Source organism: Danio aesculapii, chromosome 1 (assembly GCF_903798145.1).
Source record: "Danio aesculapii chromosome 1, fDanAes4.1, whole genome shotgun sequence".
NCBI classification, from domain to species: Eukaryota; Metazoa; Chordata; class Actinopteri; order Cypriniformes; family Danionidae; genus Danio; species Danio aesculapii.
In genome coordinates this window covers 12,374,289-12,381,449 of record NC_079435.1, presented here as the reverse complement: position 1 = coordinate 12,381,449, position 7,161 = coordinate 12,374,289, and positions in this window count along the sequence as shown.

Below are 7,161 nucleotides of genomic sequence, written 5' to 3'. Positions count from 1 at the left end.
AACTGCTTGTAGATATATTCACTGTGCAGAAGAATAGAGCTCTATTGTGTGATTCTGTGGATTCAAGCGGCTATTGTTTTGGTAGTGATGTGAAGAATAAGCAAGGTATTTTTTTTTTATCCGGTTGAGAAAGCTGTTGTTAAATGATCTTTTATTTTTGGCTACAAGATCCAGTTCTCAAAAGTCTTGTGAACAAAAATTCAGTGTTTTTCATGTAGTTATTTCAGTGACTTCAAAATTTGACCTCGCATAAATGTTTCTTTCTCGAAAATGCAATCAAATGTTTCTAACATACTATATAGCCCAGTTTGTGCTGTTTACATTGGTATTTCCCTTCACCCACTGCTTATATTTATAAGCATCTGAGAAAATGACAACTGTTAGGTCATATCAAAACTTCTCCAGTCCTCCAAAAAAAACACTTAGACTCCAGAGGGTTAATGGCTGAATAATAATATATAATAAAATATCTGTAAGTATTTTGAATTAGCCAAAAGCATGTTTGTGTACAAGTTTCCAACATCTAGAGCCCTATCTTACACAGCTTTGGTTACAGCTTAACGCAGGTTTCATTTTCACATTTTGCAAATGCATGCGCACCCATTCGTGGGCCCATGGGCCTGCTGGTCTGAAAAGGAGGTGTGTAAAGGTACATTGTCGGTGCGTTGCTATTTTGAGGCAACTGAAATAGAACATGTCATTCACCAACTAAAAGCTGGTTCAAAGTCAATGATGCAGGGTTTTTATTTGTTGTGTGTTAGTGGTATGCACTTATGCAGGTCCAAAATCATGCATATGCGTTATGCATTGCCTATAACACATACAGGGATGTACAGTAGTATATATATATATATATATATATATATATATATATATATATATATATATATATATATATATATATATATATATATATATATATATATATATATATATATATATATATATATATACACACACAGTTGAAGTCATAATTATTAGCCGCCTCCTCCCCCCTTGAACTTTATTTTTTTATATATTTCCCAAATGATGTTTAACAGAGCACGGAAAATTTCACAGTATGTCTGATAATATTATTTCTTCTGGAGAAAGTCTTATTTGTCTTATTTCGGCTAGAATAAAAGCAGGTTTTAATCTTTTAAAAATCATTTTAAGGTCAAAATTAGTAGCCCCTTTAAGCGGTATTTTTTCGATAGTCTATAGAACAAACCATTGTTATACAATAACTCGCCTAATTACCCTAACCTGCCTAGTTAACCTAATTAACCTAGTTAAGCCTTTAAATGTCACTTTAAGCTGTATAGAAGTGTCTCGAAAAATATCTAGTCAAATATTATTTACTGTCATCATGGCACAGATAAAATAAATTAATTATTAAGTCTATTTTGTTTAGAAATGTGTTGAAAAAAATCTTCTCTCCGTTAAACAGAAATTGGGGAAAAATTAACAGCGGGGCTAATAATTCAGGGAGGCTAATAATCCTGCCTTCAACTGTATATATCTCTTGTATTTTACAATTCTATCCCGCTATCATCCCTTAAAGGTATTTTTTAGTATTTCTCCTGTATTTTTAGTCTTTCTATAAAGGGTGGCAATAAACATTAAAGAGCCGATCCTCTATACTGTACACAATCCATACCGCTGAACCACCAGGGGACGCCCCTTGCTCTTAAATGTGAATCTGTTCTGTGCTTTCATTGTAATTAGGCATGAATACACTCTGAAATAAATATATAAATGATAAAATTCCCTTCCTTTTCATTACAGACGCCTTTGCCCCTCCAATGCAATCCTCAAAACAGTCAGTTCATGTAGCAGTGTGTGCCGTCAGATGCGTCCATAGTGATAAATAGAAGTTGTTTCACAAACGGATACTGTACACACAATTTGAAGTGGAGCGAAAGTGGACACTCTGGGATTGAATTGTGTGTTTGAACAGACATATATACATAATAATATTAATATTATGAATAATAATAATGATAATATCTTAACATATCGATATTGGTGGGTTTTCTTTTAAACATAACAAATTTTGTCTTAAATGAGCATAAAAAGTTAGGAAAGCAGTCAAATGCTTTCATTATAGATCTGTGCATTTTAAAAGTGACACATCTGTTATTTAATGAATGATCAACCAAAAAATCTAAATAATAGATTTATTCGCTGCCTTTTAATCAGAATGTTTGAATTATACAGTAAAGATAAGGTTAATGAGATTTGCTAACTTGATTACATTTATTTATAATAGTAATTAAATTTAATAGGCTAAGCTGTTTGCATATTTATTTGCAGCTTTTTCTAATGTATACTATTTATTATACAGGGGATGCCTTATTTTCACCTTCCAATGTTGATAGGAATGTGTTAGACTCAATGCATGTTAGCAGCAGGTGTAAACAGAGACTTCTATTTGTATTTGATCATTTGGAACCAGTTACAAAACAGCTCAAATAAAAAACATATGTTGTGTATATCTAAATGCTAATGTTGCAGCTTTAAATATTTAAAAATCACAATTATAATCGATGAGATGACATTTGCAGCTGATGTCCTATGTGTCAACCCAATTACACCCCTGTCTGGATATGTATCTAAATATATATTAAACATTCATGCTTCTGTCAACACAAACACTGCACTTAGCTTACTTAGCCTTTGTTGCTGGAGAGGCTAAAATTTGTGCTAGTGCTGGAAAACCGAGGTCTCTCTCTCGTTCTCTTTCTCTCTTTGGTTTTGCTGATGTGAAACAGGTCTTTCTGGCATTCCTCCTACAACATTAATTAATACTCCTGCTTGTGATGGATCGCTCCCGCTTTAGCCCATTCATCACTTCCTGTACGAGGCTACGACTCAAAGCTAGCACAGTCCAGCTATGTTCCCTCTCTCCAGCCTGACAAACACTTTCATTTTTGGGGTGTGATATTGCTGTAAGATAGCAAACAGAGAGAGAGAGATGCTCTTAACATATTTAATCCAACTGGTCTTAATAATGAGCTTTAAGAAGGTTTATTTATTAATTTATTCATTTATAAAGCACTGAATATGCTACCATCAGTTGTTAAAGTGCATTTTTATAACTGTTATATATAGAAATAGGTTTAAGGGATAGTTCACTCAAAAATGAAAATGATGTCATCATTTGCTCACCCTTTACTTTAACACAAAAGAAGATACTTTTAAGAATGCTGGAAAAACCTGTAACCATTGACTTCAATAGTATTTGTTTTTGTGCAAGTCAATGGTGACAGGTTTTCGGCTTTCTTCAAAATATCTTCTTTAGAAAAATATGGTGGCTTTTTGGTCCTCTCTGGTCCTTTGTTAGTTGTTTGGTGTCGACTTGGTGTGCCCTGGCCTTTTAGAATTGTAACTATGAAAGCATCTCCAATCCGTGTGTTTTCATAATATAATTTATTCATGCATCTAAATGGACCCTGTCATACACCCAGTGCAATAAGGCACAAAACATGTTTGGTGCGATTTGTTGCTATTTTCAGACCAGCGCAACTCAAATTTTTATGTTTTGAGGTTCGTCGTTTAAGTAGCAAATCCATTTGCACCACTTTGTGGACTCATGGGTGTGCCGGTCTATAAAGGAGGTGTGTTCAGGCGCATTGCGGAACTGAAATAAACTGCACCACTGACTAACTGAAAGCTAGTCTAAAGTCCAGCGCAGAGCGCGTTAGCTATGCGCCTATGCAGGTCCAAACGCTTACACATTGCTTAATACACACAAGATGTACAGAAATACACAAATATCTATACATATGAAAAAAAATTAAAGGATTAAAATGTTACAAAATTATTATTTTCTACATAAATACAACAACCACTGCCTGCATGCCTTCTTCACCTCGGCTGGGCGTTTTCTTTGTTTATTCATGGCAATCTGCATTAGAATAATGTTATTATTATTATTATTATTATTATTATTATTATTATTATTATTTATATTATTATTATTAGCATTATTATATACATATTTATATTTCTTTTAATAAAAACAAGTTTAGATTTCTCCACCTATCGGGTTTTGAAGGCGTTTACGTGAACTATGGGGCAAAAGAATAGGACGTGTGTTTGCATAGATTATAGGGCCAGACAGAATCTGCAGACATGTTTTGCTATTTCTGCGCAGAATTTTGTTAAAAATCTTCAGACTTTTGCGGAAGGATTTTGGGAGAATCAAAACTAAAAACTTCATATTTTAAAGTATTAAAGTATATATTAAAAGTAATACCTTTTTAACTTTTATTTAATGTTTACCATGCAAATCCAATTATGTCCACTTTATTTGGTAAACAAAGCAAGTCTCTCATATAATATCTCTATTAAAAGACAACAGAAATAGAAAATATTACTTTACAAACTATTGTAAATAAATCATATGAACATTTTAATATTTGTCAATAATACTACTTAAATTAATTTTAAAACTGAATAAATATGAGTTTACACACATTTACACAAGTAAATGAACAGAATCAATGATGGACAAAAAATCTGTGGAAATCTGCGGAATTCTGCGCATGTAGATTCCGAGTGGGCCTATAACTCACACATAATACACTTGACCACACTTTGTTATTATTGTTAATTTATTAGTTTGCTGGAAATTAGAACTGAATTTAGAAATAGTTTTGAAACAAATCTTTGCGTTTAACAAATTAAACTAAAAATGTAGGCTAATGGATGTCTTCAGTGGGGTGACTTTCCACCGTTTCCTTATCCACGAAAGTAAAGGAGTAAAGAAGTAAAGAGTAAAGAGAAAGTAAAGAGGCTGACTGGAGAAAGCTTGTTCTTTATCCTCACGCTGCACATGGTCTGTTTAACTGTTTTCTCGCTAGTAGTAAAGCATTTAGTTTTTCCACTCACAAAGTCCACCACAACACAACTGACTCTGACCAGTTTTATGCACGTTATGCTCAAAACACACTCATAACTCATTAAGAGAATAAGTACAACCCTGTTAGACTACCATATATTTCTTCCCTTAAAATAGCAAGTTGATTCGAACATACCCTTAATGCTTCAGTGCCATGCACTTTAGACTTTGTGCTTAGATCTCTAAAATAGAGCCTAGTATATTTGTGCTTGTTAGATTAGAAACCCTGTCACACAAATGTAGTCTGTAGTCTATTATTTTTCCTGAAAGAAATGATCCTAAAATGCGTATAAATTAACGAGAACTAAAGCTAAAGTCTGATCATGTTTGGTATAAATGATCTTATAATTGAACTTATTACTCTTTTAGTGGTACTATCCCTAAATAGGCTTTGTATATGGTGGCCATGACAAGATAACACACCGTTTGCTATCTGATGCCATAAAAGTGAATGAATATCGTGTTTATTGTTGAAAAAGATAAATATGTACACACCGAGCGGTTTCCAGACTTGAAAAATCAATGAATAATTGCAATTAAAGGAAAATATTGTTAATAAACGCAGACACACTTCTGTGGTTATTTGTGGTTTGCCTCTAATCTGTGGTTAAGTAACTTAATAATAAAACAAAAGTATTTTATCACTTTACATTTCAGACACAGATTTTGCAGTACAACCAGTTAAATTCAAATGACGGTAACTAGTACTGTATAATGTGTTACAGTACATTTTAGAAGTAACTTTCCCAACACATGATGCAACGTTTGGATATTTTCACATTTGGAAAAAGCATACAAAAATTACCTTTATTAATTTTGACAATTAGAAATCATTTTTCACCACTGGGTTTCTCCCTGTTTTTGAGTCGTTTATTTATTTGCTTCTGACTCTTTTGATTTATTTATTTGCTTCTAAACATGAGAAATATGCATGCATGCCAGTGTCGGATTTCCCTTATTGCAAAAGACACCCAAGTGTCTGCCCATCTCTTGGGCTTTTTATATGTGGCTCCTTAAACTCAACAAACCTTGGGGAAAATGAAGCTCGGCACTTTAATTACAGGCCAGGAAAGGCTCCGCTAATGATTAGCTGTTAGCACTGACACCCTAATATAGATCTCTCTCTCCTCAGAGACTGGGAAGGTGATGTATGGTCCGCTCAGTTCGTAGAGACCTGCACCTGCCAGCCCAAAACACAGCTAACGTAAATTAATATGCAGAGACGGCAGTCACTGCAGGCTCTCTTTTCTCTCGCTAGTCTGGATAACAGGGGTGTGTCGCTGGTGCGCTTCAGCAAGATGAAACATTTTATTGAGGTGTGCGATGATTTAGGGGCCGCCGGGGCCTGACGAGCTCTAATGTTACGCTTTTGGAGAGGAGAATGAGCCAAGGCTTCTTTTTTTTCCTTCTCCTTTTTTGGGACACAAAGAGAATGGCATTTTGTGTTTGTGAAGGGTTGGTCTGATGTTCATGAGAGTTTTAGATAAAGGTTTATTTAGTTAAATAAATTGACGTCCTCCCCAACAAATACCAAACTAACAAATAAACACATACATGCAAACACGCATACATACACGCATACATACAATATTGTTGTTGTTATTATTATTATTATTATTATTATTATTATTATTATTATTATTATTATTATTATTATTATTATTATTATCAATTGTATTAACTTAATGTAGTTAATATCAATTTATTATTATTATTATTATTATTATTATTATTATTGTTGTTGTTATTATTGTTATTGTTATTATTGTTTTTATTATTATTATTATTATTATTATTATTATTATTAATTTTATGAACTTAATATAATGTCAATATATTATTATTATTATTATTGTTGTTGTTGTTGTTGTTGTTGTTGTTGTATTAATGAATATTTTTATTGAATTATTATTATTATTATTATTATTATTATTATTATTATTAATGAGTAAATAAACAAATAAACAAGTATAAATTAATAAACATAAAAACTATAAACTTCAACAGTATATGTGTATAATAATAATAATAGTATTAGCACAATCTTATGGTGGGCTTCTGACTCCATGTGTTGTTGAAAACACTAATTTATTACTGTTATTATATTACTGTATTTAAATTTTTTTATAGTACAACTTATTTTTTCTAGCTACTACATCTTATTTTTTAGTTCTCATAACTTATTATTTACCACAGCTTAATTTTCTAGCCACTACAACCTAATTTTTGTAGTTACTACAACTTCACTTTTAATTACTGCAACTTATTTTTTTATT